The sequence below is a fragment of the Hyla sarda genome, chromosome 1 (genome assembly GCF_029499605.1).
Source record: "Hyla sarda isolate aHylSar1 chromosome 1, aHylSar1.hap1, whole genome shotgun sequence".
Lineage (NCBI taxonomy): Eukaryota > Metazoa > Chordata > Amphibia > Anura > Hylidae > Hyla > Hyla sarda.
In genome coordinates, this window is record NC_079189.1 from 295,533,405 (window position 1) to 295,550,833 (window position 17,429).

The following is a 17,429-nucleotide window of genomic DNA, read 5'->3' on the forward strand; positions in this document are numbered from 1 at the left end:
TCCAACCGAAATGAGACAAGGTCTGGAGGTTGAGACTTAGACTCTCCAGGATCTGGGTCCTGGCTGGAGCTCAGATCAGGAGGTAGTCCAAATAAGGAATCACGGACACAACTGTTGTCCGTACAAAGGCTATCACAGGCGTCAGGACTTTGGTAAAGGTCCGCGGAGAAGTGGTCAGACCGAAATGGATAGCCACAATAGAAAATGACCGTCCGGAACTGCAGAGCGGAGGTACCGCTGATGACCGGGAAACAATGAGATGTGGAGGCAGGCATCCTTGATGTCCATCGAGGAACGAAAAACTCCCCTTGAACCATGGACGCCAGCACCGAACAGAGAGACTCCATTCGGGATGGGAACGCAAGATGCTGGCTGAGATACTTGAGAACCAAGACTGGGCAAACAGAAACGCCTTTCTTGGAGACCACAAAGAGGTTGGAATAAACCTTGAAAACGTTCCATTGAAGCTGCATGTCCAGGCATCCCGGAGGGTAAGAGGCGACCAACCACCCGAGAGAGGTCGGCGGGTGGGGGAGACCCTTCAGGCCGAGGAAGGCCTACGGGTGCCTGATGGGGCCGCCAAACGTCCAGAACGGATAGCCGACCTCCGGGAGGAATGGGATTGGAAAGAGGAGCCCTCTTCCCATGAAGGCGCCTGGCTGGACCCTTTGTTGGTACCGTTTGTTGGTACCAAAGGTCCGCAGAACCGGAAGGAGGACTTACGACGGAAAGCGGTTCTGTGAGTCTTAAAAGAGGTAATAAAGAACTCTTTTTGCGCCCGACGCCTCACTTCCTGAAGGTGGCGTCCGCATTCCAGGCTTAAAGCCACATGAAGGGACGGTGGCTACCAGGTAGCTTGTGGTAAAGGCAGCACAGTGGCTGCACATGGAAGCAGAACACAAAAATCTCCGGCTGCGGAGCATCGGAGAGCTAGATTAAATAAATCCTCCAGAGGGATCTTGAAGACTACCCTGGCGGAGTTGAAAGACCATACTAAAAGGGCCTTTGACACACAGACAGAAGCAAAAGCAGGAAGAACCTGCTGCCTCAAAGGCAGAGATTGCCAAAGTATCCACCTTCATGTCCGCTGGATTCATGAAGGCAGCCGCATCAGCCAACGGCCGGGTTAGCGCCTAAGAGAGGCGGGAGGCCAGCGGATCCACAGTTGGAGAGGAGGTCCACCGAGCAATGAGGTCCTTGGCAAAGGAATACCGCGCTTGAATCTTCTTCGTTTCCTGAAACTTCTTGTCAGGGTGACTTCAGGCGGATACCCGCAGGGCGTAAAATTCAGCGTGAGAGCTGAAAGTCTTGAGTGCCGGTCGGGCACAAAGAAAGGAGACTTCTGGAGCCACTTCCGAAGTTCCTGGGTCCTTTAGATGGAAGGTGTCTCTTATGGCCGCAACCACTGAGTACACCACATCAGGCACATCCGTGCGGTCCTCTGAGTCGGAGGCCGAATCAGAAACCTCATCCACAAATTCTCCAGGTGAATGGAAATCGGGTGAGGCAGCCCTGGAAGGGTCGGACACGATGAAAGGAAACTTCTGGACCATGTCCAAAGTTCCTGGATCCTTTAGCTGGAAGGTGTCTCTTGTGGCCGCAACCAATGAGTACACCACATTAGGCACATCCGTGCGGTCCATCAGAAACTTCTTCCACAAGTTCTCCAGGTGAATGGGAACATGTGAGGCGGCCCTAGAAGAGAGAGAGAGACGGACCTGGTACGCGGGTCTGGAGAGCCAGAGCGGCGACCCTGGGAGCATTCTCTAGAGGAGCGACGCTTGCTACAGGTCGGAGTAACGGGGTGATGCCTGCGAGGGGAGCACCCATGCCTGCCAGAACACTCGGGGGATGAGTCAGATGACACACCCTTATGATGCTGCAAGAGCGTTAGAATAGGGGGAGAGCGGGACCTTCCGGAGGGCTGGTGTAGGGAGGGCCTCTCCAAGGCAGTCACCACATAACGGGAGACCTGAGCCAAGTCGGATATAGACTGAGAGAGGGAGGGAACCCAGGCTGGAGGGGCGGCCGAACCCACCGGGTTTGGAAGAACAACCGGGGTAGAGTGGCAGGGGGGTTTGGGGGAGCAGTGGAGCAGCCAGAGCAAGTGGTTCAGCAGAACCAGACAGTTTAGAGTTACAGTATTAACAGATAAAAGGAGTGGCTAACACTCCAGTTAACTGTTTAGAGGGAGGCTGATCTGGACCTCTCTCACCCAAGACTGTGTTCCATTTCACTGTGTTGCTGATACAGTCTGCTTATCTTACTGTTTCACATGCCTTGAGATCCCCATAGACCACAATGGACCTATTTTAAAATAAAACCACAACACTGTAACACTCTGTCCCACCCCGAGACTCGAACCCGTGGTGGTCTCCAGGCTGTCAAAGAGGAGAAATGCCGGCCAATAGCAAGTGAGGGGCGTGTTAGGAGCAGGGGGCACTGCTGAATGGCCCCTGCCACCATAATCGCGCGCACAGCGCTGATTGGTGGACAGTTCGCGCCCTGAGAAGCTTAGCTAAAGCTAAAGTATTAACAAGAAGTCAGCTAATGGCGCCCGCTCCTTGCCCCGAGCGCACATGCGAACACATGTGGGCTCGCGGGGAACTGAGCGGATTAGATGCTGCCGGCAGCAGCCGCTGCTGAAAGTGAAAGTAAGCCGGTGCTCAGATCGCCCGTATAGAAGAACGCCGCGGCTGTCAGCCGCTTCAATGTGAAAAAACACACACACAGTCGTTTACACACACACACACACATATATTAATAAAGTGAAAAAACTGTGCCCCATTCAAACTGCCACTGCTCACCCCAGTAATAAAGGACCCCCTGTCCAGGCTAGCCCCATTAGATCCATGAGAAAAGTGGGCCAAAAACTAAGGGTCTCCAGATGTTGCAAATCTGCACCTAAGGAGAAAGGGAAATATACTCACCTCAGTCAGAAGAACTTACCTCATGAAGTCTTCCTATGAAGTCTTCAGCCAGCTTTTATCACCTGTATCATGCCGAGCTACCATGTGCGAGCGAGGCGAGCAGGGAGATAGGGGGACCCGGAACCATGAGGTACAAACCCAGGCGCTGACCGTTCGTGAGAGAGGGTGAACAGCGCATATACGCAATGTCTGTGCCCCCTTACTCGCAATGGGGAAAGTGAGCCGCAGTTCCTGAGTCCCCACCTGAAAACAGGAAAGAAGATGGAATAAAAAAATCTAACACATCCCTAAATCTAGGAAAATAATAAAACTTAAGACCTGGTCTGGAGAGAACTCCAGACCATGTCCACCTCCTTAGACACTAAGCTTAAAACTGATTAGCTCAGGGCCTGGAGGCGGGTATATCCTGCTGGGAGGAGCCGACTTTTTTATTGCCATAGTGTCATACCTCCTAGAGACAGCAGCATACACCCATGGTCTGTGTCCCCGATAGAGAAAAGTACATTCAAATAGCTACTTGGCATTCGACAGTGGACACTACAAAAAGTGGCGCACAAACGTACCATTCAGTCAGTACAAGCAAATTTGCTAAAACTGTGCCAGGAATAAAATTTTCGAACAACAAGCCAAAACCCTACAGAACAGATTCTAAGCAAAAGGATACCCTGAACCCCTCCTAAAAGAGGCCTATGAAAAAAAACAAGACACTCACACAAGACGACTGCCTCAAACCAAAAGAACCCCAAACAGTGTTCCCCGACACAACAGAAAACATCCGTTTGAACTTCATCCCCACATACAACTGTGCACACAATGCCATTCGCACAGCACTCAGCAAACATTGGTACATACTACAAACTGACCCAGTACTGAAACCCATTCTTCCGGACAAACCCAACATTACCTTCAGAAGTGCCCCAACCCTACGAAATATGTTGGTCCCAAGTAAACCGAAGCAACAGAACAAAGTCAAAAACAATACCAGTACCCTACCCATAAAAAGGAACATGTAAATGCGGGAGCACAAAATGTCTATGCTGTAAGAACATAGCACACAATCAAAAAACCTGTAAAAGCACCACCAATGGTGAGGAATTCCCAATCAAAATCTTTTTTAACCCCTTAAGGACCAACACAAGTAAACCTGTACGCCCCTGAAAGGCCAGGCCTGTTTTTTCACATCGGGGATGTCTGTCTTTATTAGAGAATAACTCTGGTGACATTTTGCCAATCATGATATTTTTGACATTGTTTTTTTGTCACAAGTTGTCCTTCATGTAAATAGTAAAAGTAAGCCGATATCATATTTTAACACTAATAGGTTGCATATATTTATACTTACTGACCAAATAGTTTATGAAACTTATACTTTTAGATGTCTACTTTATTTTGACAGCATTTTTTTTTGTTTTTAATTCACATTTTAAATTAATTAGAAGCCTAAGAATTTAAAACTTTAAAAGTACATCTTTTTTTATGTGCTATGCAAGGTTTGCAGAAATTTGAAGGTGGTAGAACATAGGAACACCCCCAAAATGACCCCATATTAAAAACTAGACCCTTCAAGGTATTCGCTGAGGGTACAGTGAGTATTTTAACACCATAGTTTTTTGGCAGGAATTATTACAAAGTCAGTGTTAAAAATTAAAAATTTGCATTTTTTCACAAATGCATCATTTGAGGGACATATTTTTTGTACATCACTTCTGATATTGCAAGAAATGCACCCTATATTTTCTTACGCTGCTCGGCCAGTGTTTGGAAATACCCCCACTTAGGCCATATTTGGTTCCTTGGCCGCGTGGTAGGACCCAGAAGGAGAGGAGCGCCATTTGGCTTTCAGGGAATCATTTTAGGCCGAATGGATTGTAGGCTGCACTTCATGCCTGCAAAGGGTTTTAGCTGCTAGAACCATATAAAACCCCCTCAAGTGACCCCATTTTGGAAACTACACCCCCTAAAGTATTCATCTAGACCAAAAGGGAGTACTTTGAGTCCTTTTTGTGTGGCTGGAATGGATACAAAATCAGTGGAAATTGCATGGAATTGCATCATTTGTGGGACATATTTTTTGTACATTGCATCTGAAAAGTAGAAAATGCGCCCCATATTTTATTACGCTGCTCGTCCCGTGTTCGGTAATACCCCCGCTTAGACCATATTTGGTTGCATGGCCACATAGTGGGACCCAAAAGGAGAGGAGCACCATTTGGCCTTCAGGATATCATTATACAAATTATAGGCCGCACTTCATCTTGCAAAGCATTCTAGCTGTCAAAACAATACCACACCCCCAGAAGTGACCCCATTTTCGAAACTACGCCCCCTAAAGTATTCACCCAGGGCAAAAGTGAGTACGTTGAGCCCTTATTGTGTGGCTAGAATTATTTCAAAGTCAGTAGAAAAAAATAGAAATTAGCTTTTTTGCCCACAAATTCTTTATTTGTGGGACATCATTTTGGTAAGTAGCTTTGAAATGCAGGAACTACGCCCCATATTTTATCACCCTGTTCGTCCCGGGCTGGGCAATACATTTAATTAGGCTATATCTGGTTGCCTGACCGCCTGGTAGTACCAAGAAGGAGAGGAGCCCCCTTTGGCTTTCAGGGCATCATTATATGAATAGTCCCCATTCATACTGCGTTTCTGCAGTATAGGTGTCCGTTGTCATGTCAAAAAAGGGATGCCAACGTATATTGTAGCAGTCTCATTCAGAAATAAATGGAGCTGCTACAGTATACATCAGCATCACTCTTTTTGACGTGATGCTGACAGATACCTCTAACACTGCACAATCGCAGTATGAACGGGACGCAGTGTAGGTTCACATAGAGCACATCCGCGGCTTATTTCACTCTGCGGATGCCCCCGGCAGCAGTCACAAGGGGCGATATCACTGCTGCGGCTGGGTAGCTCAGTGTGTCTGCTCATGACTGCCGGCGGGAAATCCGCCGCTATGAGTGGACACACAAAGCTACCTAGCCTCAGCAGGGAGCTCATCATTGTGACTGCTGCCGGGCATCTGCAGCATGTAATATGCTGCGGGTGTGCGCCTTGTGATCCTACACATTATGCATTTTTATTTTTGATTACCGTATTTATCGGCGTATAACACGCACTTTTTAGGCTAAAATTTTTAGCCTAAAGTCTACCTGCGTGTTATACGCCGATAAGCCGCTGCAGTTCAATGATTTAAAGCGGGCGCTTTAAATCAATGAACTGCAGCAGCTTTGCAGGTGCAGAGACCTGCCGTCGCTGCCGGCTTCTCTGCCCCTGCCTGTCCTGGGGTCTAGAGCCCTGCTGCCGGCCCTCCTCTCCCCCTGGCTATCGGTGCCGCTGCCCGTCCTGGCTATGCGCTGCGAGACGCAATGACGTCACTCGTCATTGCGCTGCGCCGTGCAGTGCATAGCAACGATGCATGGGACGCACACCGGAGGCCTGAAGCAGCGCGGACCCGACCCCAGTAACAGATAATTATACAACCGGGGATGGGGGAGGCATCGGGGCAGCGGTGCCGGCAATAGGTGCCGCTGCCCCTTCTCTCCCCCTGGCTATGGGCGCCAGCAATGGGGTGCCGGCACCGATAGTTAGGGGGAGAGAACGGGCAGCGGCGCAGATAGCCAGCGGGAGAGAAGCAGCGGCAGAAGGGCTCTAAACCCCAGGAAAGGCAGGGGAGAGAAGCGGGCAGCGACGGCCTCTCTCCCCCTGCCTTTCCTGGAGGTGTATTGGGGTATACACATGCACACACACGCACCCTCATTTTACCAAGGATATTTGGGTAAAAAACTTTTTTTACCCAAATATCCTTGGTAAAATGAGGGTGCGTGATATAGGCCGGTGCGTGGTATACCCCGATAAATACGATATATTTATTTAATAAAAGTATTTTTATTATTTATATTTTTTACACTTTTTTACATTTTTTTACACTTTTTTTTTACATTTATTGTCTTTACACTTTCTTTTTTACACTTTTATTTATTTTATTTTGAGACTTTTTTTTTATGCTTTGGAATACTTAGTATTCCAAAGCATTGCAGTTATATGCTGTCTGCCAGTTTTACACTGGCAGGCAGCATATCAGGACATGCCTCAGGCACGTCCTGTAAGGCAATAACTGGGGCAGACCTGGGGGTCCTAGTAAAGACCCCCGGCTGCTCAGGTAAGCATAGTTGCGGGGTTCTACAGGAGAGAGACCGTGGCTGTAAGGGTTAAACTGCCGGGACCGAAGTTTTCTTCTGTCCCGGCAGTAACGCAGGTCCCCGCCCGCCGGGGATTACACACAGCACCCCGCGATCGCGCTGCGGGGTGCTGCAAGGGTGACAGAGGGAGCTCCCTCTGTCATAACACTTACAGCCCGTGGTCACTTACGACCGCTGCTGTAAGGGTTAAAATGCCGGGACTGAAGTTTACTTCAAGAAAAACCTCCAAACCCCAGTCACCAAGGTGACGGGGTAAAAAAAAAAACCCTTATTGAAAATTCCCTCCCTAACTGTAAATATAAAACTTCACTTTTATTTCACTATAATTAAAAAAGTCCCCTGTAGTGAATAAAATTAGCAGGCTATTCCCTCAACTAGTGTAACTTCTCCTATCTGGAGTTCACAGTAATATGTACTTGACAGTGGCTGCAGACCACTGTCGATTGGGGAAAGTGCTGCAAATAAAATGTAATCAATCTGTCTCCCCTACATGTTTCGTGGTATGACCCACGTCCTCAGGGGTTAAGAGACAAATGGCCACGTGTATATGCAAGTGCTTCCTTTTATAACGTCCTCTGGACACTCCCCATACCTTAGAGCCAATCATGATCACACATGAACTTACCTGTTCCTATGCCACCTATCACTTGACCGTTTATTACAGGTAACTGGGGTTAAAGGATAACTTCCGGCGCTTGTTAATGACATTCATGGGTCGCCGTACTTACCCGTATTTTCCTTTTGTTTACATGTTCCGTTACGTAGATCGCGCATGCGCCCTATCTCCGGGCTCACTGTTCAATGCGCGATCAGCGCTGTGAGGACTCGCGCATGACTGGGGTTTGGAGGTTTTTCTTGGTTTATTTAACCCCTTTTCCCGCCCTGGGCATTAAAGTTTTTGAAGTTTACTTCAGTCCCGGCATTGCGTAAGGGTCCCGGCTGTGTGTTACAGCAGAGTCCCTGCTGCGATCTCGTGGGTGCACTGGGCAGCACCCACGAGAGCCATGGACGAGTATACACGTCCTAATGGCGGAACGTGCATCCAGCCTGGACGTGTATACACGTCCATGGTCCTTAAGGTGTTAACTGCAAATCCAGCTTCATCATATGTCTGATCACCTGCAAATGCAAGAAGCAATATGTGGGAAGGACAACACAGGAACTCCACTGTAGCCTTAATAAACATAGGAACAACAGTAAAAAGACATTTTTACTTCACAGTATCTCCAGACATTGTACCGAACAGCACCCGGATGATGAAGAAGACCCCTTTACGATTTGCCCCATTGATCATGTACCCAGATTCCCAAAATTATACAGAGAATTCCTCCAATAAATTTTTTTTTCTTCTTATCTTTCCTATTAAACTACCTCATGCAAGCTGGTAAGAAACTATGCTGTTATTATTTTAACACTATTATTATTTGATGCCACTACTACGTTTTTTTTTCCCCTTAGTTTTATTTATATTACTTTATTTTTTTTCTTTATTTTTGTTTACAATTTTTATAGTTCTGATAACACCATTATCCACACAAACACCTAGCTATCCCAAAAAACTGGGTGTCTGACTTATTTCTATGCATTATACCATCTCCTGCTAAATTGTAATGTTTTGCTGCCATCTACTGGCGAGCTGTGTAATTTACAACCCCTCCATTCATTCCTACTACATTACACTTTATACAATCCTTCCTGTTCCAATTGACCTAGTTGCCCATATATGGAATCTTGACCCCAGTTCAAACACGTTCCTAAGTACCAATTGACCTACATATGTCTATCTTAAGTAAAGAATAACCACGCTCTTTTTTTTTTATCTAAGAGCCAAGGAACATGCTCTCGAATCACCCAAAGTGCAAGAAAAAGTGCAAATGTGTTACACTGTGCACAGAGGATGCGGTCTATCGCAAGCCCTTTTCTGATAGGAGAGAGGCCCCCCAACAAACCTTACCCTTCGCCTCCGGACCAAAAGGTACCTGCGAGGTTCCAGGTTCGATGTCCCTTTTCGCCGAAGCTACTAAGGGACCACAAATGCTCCCGGCATCCCCCTTGGCATTAGCCAAGGTATCTGCCCGCAGAGCCGATAACGGTAGGTACCCTGCCAAGGCAGGAGTACCCGGGGTGTTTGCAGGGAGGTGCGGAACCTAAGGGCCATACACACCTCCCCTAGACCGCCAGGAGGGACACCCAAAAGGGCTCCTGACAAATCCTGTGGACACACAACACGCAAAAAGTGACACAGTGAGACAAAAAGAAATAAGTGAATGTGTGCAGATATACTGCCCGGACATCCAGCCGGATCTATAAAAATGTCTCTGATCCTAGCCAGAAGGCCGGGAATCAAGAGGTGAGTGCCACAAGGGGAAGAGATTATGGTGCCCATGCTTCCACTCAGTGAGCCAGTACACCCAGTGAGTTTCGGCACCTCGGGGTCACCACTCCCTGAGGCACAAAAGTACCTCGGCTCTAGACCCTCTCAGCCTCATGGCGAGACCCGGAGGAAGCAAGTAACATCGGGGCAGCCGTCGGGCTGATTACTCAGAACCAGCCCTGGAACGCCCCGGTACACCTGCTCCCTACCATGCAGCACCCATCCCCACCAGCTCCACACTGGCGTCGCCTGCCACCAGCATGAAACTGATAAGAACAGATACTACACTTGATCTTAGCCAAAAGGTCGAGAACCCCTTTAAAGGGGTACTCCGGTGAAAACCTTTTTTTTAAATGACTTCTATATTTGTAAATTACTTCTATTAAAAAATCTTAATCCTTCCTGTACTTATTAGCTGCTGAATAATACAGAGGAAATACTTTTCTTTTTGGAATGCTCTCTGATGACATCACGAGCACAGTTCTCTCTGCTGACATTATAATAGTGGGATTTGAACCCAAGTCCCCAGCACTGCAAGGCAGCAGTGCTAACCACTGAGCCACCATGCTGCCCTTAGCATAGATTTGCTATGCATGGTTGCTAAAATGGACAGAGAGGTCAGCAGAGAGCACTGTGCTCGTGATGTCATCAGTGTTCCAAAAAGAAAGGAATTTCCTCTATAGCATTCAGCAGCTAATAAGTACTGGAAGGATTAAGATTTTTTAATAGAAGTAATTTACAAATATGTTTAACTTTCTGCCACCAGTTGATTTAAAAGAAAAAAGGTTTTCACCGGATTACCCCTTTAACCCCTTAAGGACCAAGCCCATTTTCACCTTAAGGACCAGGCCAATTTTATTTTTGCATTTTCGTTTTTTCCTCCTCGCCTTCTAAAATCCATAACTCTTTCATATTTCCATATAAGGAAATACAGACCCATATAAGGGCTTGTTTTTTGCGTGACCAATTGTACTTTGTAATGAAACCTCAGACTTTACCGTAAAATGTACGGCGAACCCAAAAAAATATTTTTTTTAGGGAGGAAATTTAAATGAAAACCACACTTTTGAGCATTTTGGAGGGTTTCGTTTTCACACTGTACAATTTACGGTAAAAATTACATGTGTTCTTTATTCTGTGGGTCAATACAATTAAAATTATACCCATGGCTACATACTTTTATATTTTTGTACCGATTAAAAAAAAAATCTAAAATTTTTTGTACAAAATCAGTACCGTATATACTCGAGCATAAGCCGAGTTTTTCAGCACGAAAACACCCCCCTCTTGTCATCATCCTCTTGTGAACTATCCGCCCTCAGTGGTCTTCAACCTGCGGACCTCCAGAGGTTTCAAAACTACAAATCCCAGCAAGGCTGGGCAGCCATCGGCTGTCCGGGCTTGCTGGGAGTTGTAGTTTTGAAACCTCTGGAGGTCCGCAGGTTAAAGACCACTGCGGCCTTCGACATCATCCAGCCCCCTCTCACCCCCTTTAGTTCTGTACTCACCTCCGCTCGGCGCTGGTCCGGTGCTGCAGGACTGTCCGGTGGGGAGGTCGTCCGGTGGGATAGTGGTTCCGGGCTGCTATCTTCACCGGGGAGGCCTCTTCTCCGCGCTTCGGGCCCGGCCCCGGAAGAGTCACGTTGCCTTGACGACGACGCAGAGGTACGTTCATTACCAACGTACCTCTGCATCATCGTCAAGGCAACGCCTCTATTCTGGGCCCGAAGCGCGGAGAAGAGGCCCCCCGATGAAGATGGCAGCCCAGAACCACTATCCCACCGGACGACCTCCCCACCGGACAGTCCTGCAGCACCGGACCAGCGCCGAGCGGAGGTGAGTACATAACTAAAGGGGGTGATTTTTTACATTTACGTTGTTCACCGTACGGGATCATTAACATTATATTTTGATAGCTTGGACATTAACACATGCGGCGATACCAAATATGTTTATAAAAATAAAAAAAAACTTTACGCTTTTTGGGGGTAAAATGGGAAAAACGGACAATTTTTATTTTCATTGGGGAGGGGATTTTTAACTTTTTTTTTCTTTTTCTTTTTACATTTTCCAACTTTTTTTCACACTTTTTATGTCCCCATAGGGGACTATCTATAACAATCCTTTGATTGCTAATACTGTTCAGTGCTATGTATAGGACATAGCACTGATCAGTATTATCGGCTATCTCCTGCTCTGGTCTGCTCGATCTCAGACGCCAGGAGATGGCCGGAGCAAGGTCAGGGGACCTCCGGACGCCATTACAGACGATCGGATCGCCGCGGCAGCGCTGCGGGCGATTAGATCATCTATTTTATTATGCCGCAGATCACGGCATCTGATGGGTTAATTTACAGATCACGGCATCTGAGGAGTTAATGGCTGACATCAGCGCGATCGCGGATGTCGGCCATTACCGGCGGGTGCCCGGCTGCCGTTTATGACGCTAGCACCGCTCCGATGCTCGCGGTCATACACAGGACGTAAATGTATGTCCTGCCAAACCATGATGTACATTTACATCCGTGGTCGTTAAGGGGTTAAGTGAATGTGCGCCGTGACGTACGGCTCAATCTATCGAAATTTCCCCGATCCTAGCCAGAAGGCCAGGGTGATTGCCAAATGTGAAGAGTACGGAATTGTGAAGAATTTCGGCACCTCAGGGTCACAGAAGTACCTCGGCCTTCAACCTCCTCAGCCTCACGGTGAGACCTGTGGCGAACAGGTCACATCAGAGCAGCCGTCGAGCTGATTCCTCAGAACCAGCCCCGGAATGCCCCGGGGCACCTGCCCCCTCCATGCAGCATCCATCCTACATCAATGGCAGAGACTAAACCACCGATTAGAACAGATACTACGCTTGATCTTAGCCAAAAGGCCAAGAGCCATATATGCCATCAGAACGCAGCCGCATAAATGTGGTATGCGCTGTACGCCGCAACTATGCAAATATATAGCACAGCCTGCTGCCTGTCCCAACTTATTGTGAAAACATTCATTTCGGCTGGGATTACACTTGGCGTGTTTGACAGAAAAAAACACCATGCTCGCTGCGGGCACATGTTATGTTGGAATCAATAGGGTAATATGAAATGCCAGACACTAATGGTGTTTTCTTCATCCTTTTATGGTCTTTTTAGGCTATCAAATCTGTGGGATGCCGAAAACATGTTTTTTTTTTTATGAAGTTTTGGTGTTTTTCTTCCCAATGTTTTTAATAGAAATCCTTGAGTCACATGATGAAAGAATCACATGAGTCATAATGAGAAAAGCCAGGGGGAAAATAATAAAAATAATTATTATTATTATGCACATTAGGGGAGATGTATGAAAACCTGTGCAGAGGTAAAGTTGACCAGTTGCCCATAGCAACCAATCAGATCGCTTCTTTCACTTTTCAGAGGCCGTTTTAAAAATTAAAGAAGCGATCTGATTGGTTGCTATGGGCAACTGGTCCACTTCCCTCTTCACAGGTTTTGATAAACTCCAAAGTGACATCCTTTGCTCCAGACCACAACGTCAGGGATGTCACTCGTCAGATGTCCCGGCAGCCAGCGCTGCTCATTAAGCCTGCCAGAGCCGCACTGATCTGTGTAAGAAACCTATGGGCCCAGGCTGTTGGGGCCACCAAATTATAATTACAAATACTGAGTGTCTGGTTAGGAGAAACAAGTATATTGCACCCACAGGGAGTAGCCCCATTTTAATAAAAAATTGCCCCAAATCCCTTAGATAACAGTCATGCAGAATATAGAAAGCTTTTTGTTTTTCAGCCAATCAGAGAGCAGCACTACTGAAATAGAACTCTCAGGAGGTAACCGCGTGTCACACATGTGATGTCATAGCCATTGTCCACCAGAGAGCAGCAATGAGCAGATATAACACTGCTCCTGCTCATTCTTCATCAGTGAGGGGCTGATGCTGGACACTGTAGGGACCGAGAATGCAAAGTCATATACACTACTGTGACTGGTAAGTGTCACATTGTTGTGACCAAAAGGTCTTTAGTGCAGTTCAATGTGCTTTTCTATAATAAACATGTAAATAATCTATCTTTTGTTTTCCTATCTTAGATGCATTATTTCCAGGATGTGGAGTAGCATTTCCGGCCCTACAGCAAGACGTTGGATGAAGACGTGGATTTCCAGACCTAGCAAGAATTTGGATGAAGGCACAGCCCCTCGAATCACGCACATACACAGACACATTGGCCCAAATTCTAGAGGTAACCTCCTTTAGTATGCCCAGAGGAAGGGCAATACAGTAGCCATGGATTCCCTACAGGTTTTCTCCCCTCTGGAGGTTTTTCCTGTCCTGAGTATTAGTTACTGTACGCTCTTTGTGAGTGATGGAGGTTACATAAAATCCCTACACAAACATTTTAATATATAATAAATAAAGTTCCCCTTTTTAAACCATTCTTTAACTTGTTTGACTCATTTATTTTATTTGTGTGTGAAAAATAGTGTTAGCAAAACGTGGATGACATGAGGTTATTTTTTAAGTGTCCAAAGTTGCTCTCCTGCAATGATCTGCATAATGCGGTGCGGAGAGAGGCAACTGATGCTGGGTGGCAACCATAGGACACCCAGCAATTTCCATGCATGAGCCTTTTTCTGATGAACGGGACCCTAGGAGAGCGGAGAATGAAGGTGAGAGGACCTCCATCCACCATTTTGAATGATCACCAGATCGCCACAGGTGAATCCATCCTTGAATATAATGTCCACATTGCCATAACCTGCTTTGATCAGGGCATCTGAGGGGTTAATGACAAACATTAGAGCGATCGTTGATGATTGCCATTATTGGCAGGTCTCTGGCTGCCAGGACCTGTCATACATGATGCGAGCACCGATCCATTGTTTGCATCATGTACAGGGTGTAAATATACATCCAATCACATCAGGACATACTTTTACAGGGTCCACCTACTCAATTTTGATTGTAAAGCTCGAATGTCCACACAGAAAATTTATGTGCGGATATTCTGAAGATAGTGGAGCGGTGTCAGAACATGCTGGCGCTAAGATTGTTCATAAATTCGCTTTATCATAGGCGGCAATGTATTTCTGAGCAGAATACACAGAAAGAACAGACGTCTATTCTTTCTGCGGATGACCGAATTTGAATTTCGGTGCCAGATATTTCCTGTGCAGAAATTCTGCTGTGTGCACAGTGTGCCAGAACCCCATTGAAATTAATGGGACTCTGCTGCAGTGGAATTTCCGTACAGTATATTCCTGTGCAATTCTGCATGGAAAACCTAACGTGTGAACATAGTCTAACAGTCATTAACCCGTACAGGACCTAGGGCGTATGCATACGCCTATTGTACCTGGGTCTTAAGGACCCAGGGCGTACAGGTACGCCCGTGGGAATTCCGGTCCCTACCGCGCACCGGGCAGGGATCGGACTGGGGTGACTGCTGATATCAATCAGCAGGCAGCCCGCGCAAATGCCGAGGGGGGTCATCAGGCCACCCCATGTCGGCGATCGGCGCAAATCGCAAGTGAAATCGCACTTGCGATTTGCGCAATTCCGGGTCTTACGGGTCACGTGTGACCCGATGACCCGGAGATACAAGGTGATCGGGGGTGTAGAATACACCCCCTATCACCTACTGTATCTATGGGGAGGTGGCGATTTCGCCACCCCCTCAATAGAGCTGCTATTGGCTGGACGATGGTCCAGCCAATAGCAGCCGGCAGGGGAGGGGTTAAACGGCATCCTCTGCAGCGCTGACCGTTAGCTGGGTTCAGTCAGCGGTCAGAGCTGCAAGAGGAGCCAGGGACCCCCCCTCTGCCCCATCCGATCGCCTCAGGAGACCCGAAGATTCCCTAGATCAGGGACAGAATCAACAGAGGGAAAGGTAGGGAAATACATGTAAATAAAGTTAAAAAAAAAGTAAAAAAAAAAGTTTAAAAAATAAACCCCCCCGACCCCCTAATAGGGCTCAAGAGTACGTCTCATCTTTTTATAGCGTGACCCGGGCCCTATTAGGGGTTCAGGGCGGTGTGATTTGCACCCCCCTTTTATTTTGGGCCGCAGCGTTTGTTTGTTTTTTGCTCACATAACGGTGTGTGATTACTAATCACACACCGTTATACATAGTTACACCAAGCACTCACTACACACTCCCTCGCCCCCCCCCACACCCAAACCCCACCACCACCAACACCACCCCCCCTCCCCCACACCCAAACCCCACCACCACCACCACCACCCCCCCCCCTCCACTGTAGATAAAAGGCGATGGCTCGCCGGGCATTTTCGGTAGCGGAGGCATACGCTTTTCTTGCCTCCGAATCCGAATCTGCCAGTGAGGACGAGGAAGATCCAACATTCCTGTGTTCTTCCTTGTCCTCCTCATCATCTAGTAGTGATGATGAGCCCCTTGCACGGCGGCGGAGACGCCACCAGGCGAGGCCACGCACCCCCCATGAAAGTGCCCCAGTGGTTGGCACTAGTGCGAGTGGTGATGCCGCTCGTACTAGGAGTCCGACCCCCCAGGCGAATTTACCAGAGCTCCCTTCCGGTGAACCTGTCTGGAGACCCCCAGAGGGTTATCAGCCACGGGTTCCGGAGTTTGTTGGCGACTCCGGAATCCGGATTGACACGGCTGGGTTCACTGAATTTGACTATTTCAGTTATTTTTTCAGTGACAGCCTGGTCCATCTAATGGGGGAGCAGACGAATCTGTACGCCAGGCAGTTCATCGCCCACCACCCTGATTCTTTTTTGGCCAGGTCCAATGAATGGTACGCCGTCAGTGCAGCAGAAATGAGGACATTTTGGGGCCTCTTGCTGCATATGGGCCTGGTCAAAAAGCCCAGTGTCAGACAGTACTGGAGCGGGGACATCCTATACCAGACCCCGCTGTACAGTATGGCCATGACACGTAAGCGGTTCGAGGCTATTTGGAAATGCCTTCATTATGCAGATAATGAGGCATGTCCACCCCGAGGTGATCCCGCCCATGACCGGCTTTACAAAGTGAGGCCGGTCATCGATCACTTTGGGGCCAAATTTTTGGAGGCCTACGTACCGCTTAGGGAGCTTTCGGTTGATGAGTCTCTTATCAGTTTTAAGGGGAGACTCATCTTCCGCCAGTATATTCCCTCGAAGCGGGCGCGGTATGGCGTGAAGCTATATAAACTTTGTGAGAGTACCTCCGGGTACACTCTCAAGTTTAGGGTGTATGAGGGACAAGATTCCCGTATTGAACCCCCAGATTGTTCCCCCACTCTGGGTATTAGCGGGAAAATCGTTTGGGACCTTATGTACCCATTGCTGTATAAGGGTTACCACGTGTACGTGGACAACTTTTATACCAGCATCCCTCTCTTCACATCCCTTGCCGCCAGATCGACGTCCGCTTGTGGGACCGTGCGGAGAAACCAGAGAGGCCTCCCTCTAAATTTGATCCAGACACCTATTTCCAAGGGTGAGTCCCGTGCCCTTACCTATGAAAACCTGTTGCTGGTCAAGTATAAGGATAAGAGGGATGTCCTTATGCTGACCACTATTCATGGTAACGGCAGCTCACCTGTCCCTGTGCGAGGTACCACAACAACGGTCCTCAAGCCTGATTGTATTCTGGACTACAATCAGTATATGGGGGGAGTTGATCTCTCAGATCAAGTCCTCAAGCCATACATGGCCATGCGGAAAACACGTATATGGTACAAAAAAGTTGCGGTCTACTTGGTGCAGGTTGCCATGTACAACTCTTTTGTACTGTACGGGAACGCTGGCAACACAGGGACATACCTCCAGTTCCAAGAAGAAGTCCTAAAGGTCCTGATCTTTGCTGACCGGGAAAGAGCAGGCCGGACTTCCCAAGGAACTGGAGTAATAGGTGCCAGGATCGTCCCAGGCCAACACTTTCCAGGTGAGGTCCTCCACACTGGAAAGAAGGAA

At 47.8% G+C, this 17,429-nt stretch overlaps 1 long non-coding RNA gene and 2 pseudogenes across 2 annotated transcripts in view; 1 reads left to right on the forward strand and 2 right to left on the reverse strand.

Annotated features, from left to right (window-relative positions):
- Positions 1 to 13,984, forward strand: part of LOC130267966 (uncharacterized) — a 29,301-nt gene extending 15,317 nt beyond the window's left edge. Inside the window, exons 3-4 of one of the 2 annotated variants that reach the window (XR_008843356.1) lie at positions 13,280 to 13,478; positions 13,580 to 13,979. This is a non-coding gene — a long non-coding RNA (uncharacterized LOC130267966). Of the gene's footprint in view, positions 1 to 13,279 lie in introns of both variants that reach the window. The other variant, XR_008843354.1, reaches the window with a different exon arrangement.
- Positions 9,745 to 9,818, reverse strand: LOC130344530 (U2 spliceosomal RNA; annotated as a pseudogene).
- On the reverse strand, positions 12,245 to 12,397 carry LOC130345070 (U2 spliceosomal RNA; annotated as a pseudogene).
- Positions 13,985 to 17,429: the final 3,445 nt, after the last annotated feature.